We start from the raw sequence: 9,580 nt of genomic DNA, 5'->3' as shown, positions 1-9,580 counted from the left end.
TTGATTAGGGCTACCTTTATTTCCTTTCATAAGGCCTAAATACATAGATTAAGTACCACAAATAAGATTTTAACCCATTTCTTGCTTATTTCATGTAGTCGTAACTAAAATTTGAATTATGTCCATTAAATATCTAGAAATAGACTTATGGCTGAAATATATCCAATGGACCTTGGAAAATGCAAACGTTGACATCTTACATGCAATGGTTTGTCTTGAGTGTGGAAAATGGTTTAAAATCAACGGATGAAGTGCAACTGTTTGTATGGAAACTTGACCCATTATGTAACGAAACCTTAGTTTATTCCTTGCAAATGGTCTAGTTTGTTGAACGTATATGTGAAAACTTTTACCAAGCATTCTTGTTTTTTCCCACAGCCTCTAGAGGCCAAATCATTCCACCATGTCAAGTTTCTTGATTTACAGGCTTCGTTCGAATTTTTGAGAATTAAACAACCACTAAGGTCTATGTTGGTTGTCAAATCTCATCCCCTTGATGATTGACACTCCTTTTCTTTCTTTACATAAAGCCTAAACATAGGCTAACTACAACCAATAGGAATTTTCAACACATTTATAAGTGTAGAAAGGCCAACGGATAAAGCAGCGGTCACTTTGCCTCCAAACCTAATAGAACAAGAAAGAAAGAAAAAAAGAAGGAAGGAAAGAAAGAAAATAAAAGAAAAGAAAACTAAAAGAAAAGGAAGAAAGGAATAAAAATAGAGAATAAACAAAGAAAACATAAGATAAGAAAAGAAAGAAAGGAAAAGAAAAAGAGAAGAAAGCAATGAAGGGAAAGAAAAGAAAATAAAATGCTTTGCCGAGTGCTATTTGTCAGGCAGTTGCAAAGGGACGAGACTTGCCTGCTCCCCGCACGTGCGCCCACCCGTGCTCCCGCGTACGTGGCTTGATTTGATTGGAACAAAATAAGCCCCGGCCTCACCCCCTTAAAATCAGGGAGTAGATGATTAGATTAGAAAGAAAAAATGAAAAAAGACAACCGTAGGATGAAGTGGGAGCACGGATGGGAGCATGGAGAGGGAGCAGGCAAGCCAGATCCATCGCAAAGGTGACCGCCCCGTGATCCTATCGTCAACCGCAAGGACACGTGTCAATCCTTGTCTTTGCATAGTGTCTTTTTTTTCTACACTCAGTTCAGAATGGTCTTGCCGAATGTACATATTTTATCAAGTGTTTTTTATTAGCACTCTGATCAGGTGGTTGTTTGCCGCCGAATACTCAGACATGGAACTCGCCTTACAAGGAGATTGGGTTTGTACAATTGTGGCATGCTAGGCTTTTAGTGCATGTTAAATGGGCAAACACCCGGTCTTACAAGAAGATGGAAATCACCTTACAAGGAGAACGGGTTTGGAGTGGTCCAATAATACTTCCTTTTCTTTTTCCCTTTCCGGGAAGACACTTTGCTTGTTAAATGGGCAAACACCCGGTCGTTTTCTTAAACTTTGGGGAAAAGGAATGGTGGGTTTTTCTGGTAAGTGGATCACATACCTACGGTAGGTGCACCCCACAGTATCTAGCTACCACGCACAGTGTGCAAGCTAGGATGCCGTACCAACCATGCACGTACCAACTTTATGATTGATGTCCCTCACAAAAAAAACTTTATGATTGATGTGTTACGAATGAAATCAAAAGACCAATCTGATAGAAAAGACTAGGCAATATATTTATACGTCAACACTGCCCCTCACGTGCGGCTTCTCCCAGACCTAAACATGAAGCGAAAGTGGGCTGCAATTTAATTGCGCCAGCCAGATATTGAACTCAAAAGCTCTTGGCTCTGATACCATGTAGAACTGCATCCTCTAGTCAGTGCAATCAAAAGACCGACCTAATGGAAAAGACTAGACAATACATTTATATGTCAGCACTACGTGTGATAACTTACTACTCAAGATCATACAATACACATCATAAGATCATCTCTAATAGGTGGCCTAAACTATAAATAACTGATTTTGACATCACCAGGGGACCAAAAAAATGCATGCAGCACACAAGTGTAACCGCCAACTTCCAGGTACTTCACGTTGCCGCGCACCCTTCCTGCCGCCACTGCACCTTCCTTCCCGTTGTCGCCGCACCCTTCCCGCCACCGCCGCCACACCCTTCCTGCTGCCATCGCACCTACCTTCCTGTCACTGGCGCACCCTTCCCGTTGTCGCAGCCGCTTCCCGTCGCCGCCGCTTCCTTCCCATCGCTGCCGCACCCTTCCCGTCGCCGGCTGTGGAAGAGGAGCCGTTAATGCGGGGATCAACCAAGAAGAAGAAGTTTGAGTGACTAATACATAATCTAAAATACATCACCTATTAGAGTTGGACACTTACCGTAATGTAAAAATCACGTTTTTGGTGATGTATAATTTACATCAAACAATTTTTGAGCTGCTATTTTACATCACCTATTGGAGATGCTCTAACACACGCACTGCACAAGCACGCACACATGGAGTGCCAATAAGGAGTATCTCTACTATTAAAGTGGATCTACCATTGTCGTGATGGTTCAACCTCCCTGGCTTGTACGTGATTCCCCCGAGCGTCCCACCACCTTTTCTCGCTTGTTTTCCAGATCGTAACAAAAAAGCAGCCGACATCCACGCATGCACGTCTCCTCCTGCGGCACTCAACCGTCTCTCGACCGAAAGCATAGGCAAGTATAGCGGCGGATCCAGGAATCCAAGTTACCAGGGGAGAAAATTTAACTTCTACAATACGAAGGCACATGCACTCCGGAAATTAACATAACTTGAGAAATGTGAACCTACATGCACTTTAAAAGCCAGCTAATGGTCAAAAGTAGTTCCAGATTGTAATCAACTAGATGATGTAAGCACCAAGAAACATAAAATACAACATGTGGAAGAAGACTACTAACATGGACTGTAGATGCTTGAACCATTTGTTCTCTGGCCCAAAAATATCCAAGTGTAATTGGCAGCTATAACTAGTACATAAACTGCAAATCAATATATTTATCTTGCATAAGTATGCCAATAGTTTGAAACATCACCTTGCCCTGTTGTGATTACCAATCTGCTACCCTTACCATTACAAACAAGTGTCTTAGACAAGTCATCAAATGCATCTGGAGTCCAAACATCATCTAATATGATCAAATACTTCATTTGTTCTAGATATCTCTTTAATGTCTCTTCAAGGCTTGTGATGTCCCTCGCTGCAATGTTTGATGGACCACTGACTTTATCTTTGAATAGTTCCTTCATTATATTCCTCAAGACATCTTCTCTAGAATAAGTTTGGGAGATGGAGACCCATGCGGCGGCGCGACGGCGCTGCTTGGCGGGGAGAAGCCGTGCATCTCTTCCACCCTCCCCGCTCCCCAGGCGTGCTTCCAAAACGTCCGGCTGATGGGGATGTGGTGCAGCTGCCACACCCACACCTAAACGGCGAACGTCTTCGTGTACGCCCGCTCGAAGGTGCGGCTATCGAGGTGGTCGATGATGACCTTGTCGCCGAGCGTGTCGGCTGCCCCCTCCAGGGTCCAGAGGTGCATGGACAGCTTCTTGAGGACAATGCACACATGCAGCATCCAGGTGTCATGCACGGCGTGCGTGTCCCCCCTCCATGGCTCCAGGAGGAACTGGACGCCGGCCACTGTGATCGTGCCCCGACACACAACGAGGTCCTTGTTGGCGGGCAGGTTGAAGTGGATGAAGAAGTCCTCCGGGGCATGGCCGGTGACGCGGAGGAGGTGCGCCGGTATCTGGAACTCCTTCTCCACCGCTCGGCTGCCGGCGTGGATCTTGCTGACGTCGGTCACCACCACCATGTGTTGCTGCAGGAGGAAGACCTGTTGCTCCAAGGCCGGCGTGGACGCGATCACCTTGTGGCTCGAACGAGGCAGGCGCCCGTGGTCGAAGCAGGGGGTCGTCGGAAGCCATGCGCTGCGCGTTGGAGCGGTCGGGGGAGACGAGGCGCTCGCGAACGGGGCGGACCGCACCGGCCTTGCCCAGGCGATCGTGCACCGACCCATCCCCTCTCCAGTTCCGCTGGTTTTAAGGGCACTCCCAGCAGTAGTGGCCGGGCCTTCTACAGATGATGCAGTGGAGCGGATCATGGTAGTCTAAACGGTGATGGCGGGTGCTCAGGCACCGGAAGCAGAGGCCCTTAAATCTGCTGAGGAAGGCCTCATGCCCCGGGGGGAAGCCACGGCCGGACCGCGGTTCGGAGGCAGGCCCGCGGCGGGGCGATGCTCGGACCGCAGCAGCCCGGATTTCCCTCTTGCTCTTGCGGGAAAGGTGCACCTCCTAGCCCCCTTGAATGTGGTCAGAGGCCTCTTGAATGTCGTCGGTGGCCAGATCTGGCAATGGGGACGGGGCCACTATGATGAATCGAAGGCGGGGCTGCTGGAATAGGGGGGGTGCAGACGTGGCCTTCTGGTCCGAGCGAGCGAGGACGCGCCCTCGAGTCAGCATCCCGCCACAGGATTTGCTGCGGTGTTTCCTGCACCCGTGCAGCAGGGGAAAGGGGCGTGGCAGGCACCTCGGACGGACCGGTGGATAGATCCAGTCCCGCGGGGGAGATGCATTGAAGGCTGGCCGGTGGCGACCCGGGATCCCGGGGAGAGACAGGGAGGGGCATGGTGAGGAGCGGCCGCCCCGGGGATGGGCAGTGGCTGGGGCGAGTGGCCGCCGCGGCCGGAGCGGCTGGAGGGAGCCATAACCTCGAAAGGCCATTGGCCGAACTTTATTAGATAGAAAAGAGAGTATAGCAAGGACAGTCTAGGAAACTTAGACTGAACCCAGAGTTTACAAACAGCCCTGCCAAGGGTCGGCCTCCAAAAAACAGAGGCGCCCCCGGTACAGCAACGATCTCGGACCACCCAGGTGAGGGCCGGTCTTGCAAAACATGAACACCCCCACAACAACTATGTTGGTAGATCAACGATGCATCCGGCGGCCCTCCACATGGCCACATCTTCTACTATCCGCTCCAGAACGCCGGACGGCGAAGCTGCCACCTGGTCCTGGAGTTTCTCTCTTTCCATATCCTCCAATGCATCAAGAGCACCACCATGTCAAAATTCCTTCGGATGTGCTTGGGAATGAGAGCCCTAGTCTGCAACCACCACTCCCGAGTGGAGGCAAAGGTGTTATCGGGGATAAGGAAATCGGCGCCGGTCCAAGATCTGAAGCGCGCCCAAACTTGTTGTGTAAAACGGCAGTGGAGAAACAAGTGGGTGCAGTCTTCCGGCGCTTGAAGACACAAGGGGCATACTCCGTTGGAAGGCCAATTCCTTTTCTGCAGATTGTCCGCCGTAAGGCAACGATGGTGCACCACGAGCCACATGAAGAATTTGCCGGGGGGGGGGGGCTTGGATTTCCAAATAGGCTTGTAACAGTCGAAGCGAACGTTACCCAGAAAGAACAGGCGGTATGCACTTTGGACAGAGAACTGCTGATTTTCCATCAGGAGCCATCGCGGCGTGTCTCTCGCCTCAGGATTTAACACAGTGGCGTGTGCAATATCCCAGACCGAGAGGTACTGAGCAATGGCAGGGAGGGAGAGCCCACCAGCAATGTCATGTACCCAAGCCTGCCCGGTCAGCGCCTCCTTGACAGATCTCCCCCAGTCCTTGATAAAGGAGTAGAGTTGCGGTGCTGTTTGAGCAATTGAGCAGCCGGTATCCAACCACTTATCAGTCCAGAACTTGGCTACCTCTCCTGACCCGAGCGTGATGCGACAGACTGCATTGAAGATTGCGTGGACCTCCTTCTCCGTAGTATCAGGCAGGCCATGCCACGGCCGCTCCTCTGCACTCCAATGTAACCAAGGCCATCTGCAGTGCAGCGCGAACCCAAACCATTTGATATTTAAAACACCCAAACCTCCGAGCTCTCGCGGCATGCACACCCTGCTCCAAGGCATAAGGCAATGGCCACCACTAGTCTCCTCCTCCCCCTTCCAAATAAATCCACGGCAGCGGCGGTTGATAGTCTTGATAGCCCAGGCCGGCAGCGGGAGCGCTGCCATGATGTGCATGGGCAGTGCCATGAGGACCGAAGAGGTGAGCGTGAGCCGTCCTGCAACTTCCAACATCTTCGGTTTCCAGCCCTTCATCTTGTTCGAGAGCTTATCAACCAAGGGCACCAACTCGTGCCGCTTGAGCCTGTATATCGATAGAGGTATACCGAGATATAAGATAGGAAAGGCCTGTTGCCTGCACTGGAAGTGTTCAGCTATCTCTGCAGCCTGCACCTCATCACATCGTATGCAAGTGATGGTGCTCTTGTGCATATTGATCCGAAGCCCCGACGCCTCCCCAAAGAGCTGCATAAGGGTTGATATAAGCAGGAGATCGTTATGCTCTGGCTTGAAGAACAGAACCGCGTCATCGGCAAAAACAGATGCATGCAGCACCTCTCTGTCGCAGCCAAGATCGGAGAGAAGATGGCGCTGCCTTGCCCATTCCAACATGCCGTGAAGGGCGTCCATAGCCAGAATGAATAAGGCCGGGGAAACGGGGTCGCCCTGGCAGACGCCTTGGCCGATGGCGAAGGGGGGGGGGCAAGCTCTCCATTGATAAGGACGGAGGTGGAGGCAGTGGATAGCAGCCCGCAAATCCAGGAACGCCACGTCCGACCGAATCCCCGAGCAGACAGCACCTCCAGAAGAAATTCCCAAGATAGAGTATCAAACGCCTTGGATATGTCAATTTTCATTAGCACTGAGGAGCATTGCTGTCTGTGCAGCCACCTAGCTTTGTTCCTCACAAACTTGAAGTTCTCGTGGATATTGCGGCTAGTCACAAAAGCACTCTGAGCTTTCGAAATTAGATTGGCAGAAGCGGAGCCAGACGGGTAGCGAGGACCTTAGCAAATTTCTTGGCTACCCCGTGTATCAGGTTGATGGGTCTAAAGTCACCGATCTCCAGTGAGTTGGCTTTCTTGGGCAGGAGGGTGAGTATCGAGGTGTTAAGACCTCCAAAGGAGTAGAAGCGGCCGTCGTGCAGAGCCTTCATTACCGCCATCAGATCCGTGGCTATGACGTCCCAGCATGATTTGAAGAAGAGCCCTGAAAAACCGTACGGCCCTAGTGCCCTGTCAGGGGGCATGTCCATGACCACACGCTTCACCTCATCGATCGTGAACTCCGATTCAAGCCTGTCGGCCATCTCTGGTGACAGCATCCTCAAGCCCAATTCTTCCAGGCGCAGGCAGGCTCTCCTAAGGTTCTGATCCGGTGCGCCCATCAGCTTGCAAAAGAACTCGCTGGCCATACTCAATTTGTCTTCCATGGCAGTAGCTGTTCTATCCCCATGTTTGAGATACGGTATGAGGTGTTTCCGACGTCGCCCATTGGCCTTCATATGAAAGTATCTGGAGTTGGCATCCCCTTCCCGAAGATCCCGAACCCTGGCTCTCTGCCGCAGCCTCACCCGCTCGAGGGATGCGAACGCCAGGCACTTCCCCCTGAGAAAGGCACGCATCTTCTTTTCCTCACTGGAGAGAGGACATCTTTCTTGCCCGCTGTCAAGGCGTAAGATCACCTCGCTGGCCACCTGGAACTGAAGCGTCAGTTGGCTCATGCTCCTTTGACCCCAGCTGCGTAGGGCTTTTGCAGTTCTGTGAAGTTTAGTGTTGAGGATTTTCATGGGGTCACTCCCCGGAACCTCTGGAGCCCAGGCGTCTTTCACCACATCCAAAAAGCCAGGCAGCTTGCACCAATAATTCTCAAAGCGAAACCAAAAAGCCCTTGGTCGTATGGACGAACAGGTGAGCAGCAGAGGGGTGTGATCTGAGATACTGGAGCTAAGCGGAAGCAAATCACTGATGGGGTACAAGTCCTCCCATGCATTGTTGAAGAGCACATGGTCCAGCCTTGCCAAGATGGCGTTCTCCTGTTGATTGCACCAAGAGAAGCAACGCCCAATCAGAGGCATGTCGTGGAGCCCCAACCTGTTGATCGTGTGCCGAAGCTTATTCATCAGCCTCCTGTTCACTCTCCCAGTGCTGCGCTCCTCTGGGTTGCACACAATGTTGAAATCTCCATTCAGGATCCACGGCAAGCTCACGCGGTCTCCAAACTGCACAATTGCCTTAAGGAATCTTGCTTTGTCTGTGTCTTCCTGCGGCCCATACACCGAAGAAACCAACCACTCTTTGCCCTCTGCTAGAGAAAGAACTTGTGCCGATATCATGAACTCCTCTTTCTGGATGTTAGTCACCCGCAGTATATCAGACTTCCAAGCCAACAATATGCCACCACGTGTTCCTTCAGCCGGCAGGAAATCAAAACCATCAAAGGCAGGCCCTAGAGTTTCCCGAACCACAATGTCATTCACCAGTGCCAACTTGGACTCTTGAAAGCAAACTAGGGATACATTGAGAGATTGCACGAAAAGCTTAACCGCGTTCCTCCGAGCTGGGTTATTGAGCCTCCTTACATTCCATACCATGACATCTAAAGACATACTCATGATGATAAAAGCAGAACCACCGATAAAGTAACCAATACTCGTGTTCGACGAGTAAGATAACAGTTGGTTGTTCCGGCATGGTGAACTCAGCGACTGGGAGACCCATCTATGATCTATCGGCGGAGATGGCGGAGAGGATAGATGCCATCATTGAGTCCAGGTTTTCAGAGGTTCCAGTCTCCGTGTATAGATAGCGAGAGCAACACGATGTAAGTTTGAAGGATTGGCGTGTGTGTTTTGGTCATGCATGCCTAGTTGTGTGTACTGAACTACTGATATCATATATCACTTACTAGATATTTCCAAGTGGAGCGCTGGTAGACGATCAAGTATGTTTCTGCTATTTATTTAGATAGAAAAATACCAATACATACGGAGATAGAAAAACACCAATACAGACGGAAACAGCCACATACAACACACCTATGCACACAAAACGTACAATCCCAGTCCCTCATTGAATTCACATGCATAACTATTCCATGTTACATATCTAGCACAACGCACACTGATTGAGTAACAATATTACACCATGACCGGCTATACACGGAGGCCAGAACCCTTGAACCTGGCCTCGGTAATGGCGTCGATCCTCCTTGCCGTCTCTCGCGACAGATAGTTCTCCCAGTCCCCGACCTGGCCACGCCGGAAGAACCAACTATTCTCCGCCATGCTGACAACGAGCTCTGTCACGCCATGCTTGGCCACGTCGAGCCCAGTCATGTGCTCAAACGAGCACAACCTTACGATGGCTTCTACCGCGCCAGCCTCTTCCTCCTCCATGCAGAACGGGCGGCCAACGAATTGCGCCAGCTTCCGCACGTGTGCCGCAGGGTCCCCAATCATCTCTTCGTACCTGAAGAAGAGAACCTTCTGAGGGTGCACCTGATGAGCCCGCCAGTACCCGAGGACATGATCCCAGTACGGCCCGAACAACGTCACACCATCACAGAAAAAATCGGCGGCGGTCTCGACCGAGAGCGCCTCCAACCCGTCCCTGGCCCTGAACTTGTTCACGAAGTTCCAGTGTGAGATCAAGGCGTCCTTGGGGTCACGGCACACGTACACGATTTTGCAGCCCATCCTCATGACAGACCTCGGCAGCGACACCAAC

Source organism: Triticum aestivum, chromosome 2A, assembly GCF_018294505.1.
Source record: "Triticum aestivum cultivar Chinese Spring chromosome 2A, IWGSC CS RefSeq v2.1, whole genome shotgun sequence".
Lineage (NCBI taxonomy): Eukaryota > Viridiplantae > Streptophyta > Magnoliopsida > Poales > Poaceae > Triticum > Triticum aestivum.
Note: the sequence above shows the minus strand (reverse complement) of the source record.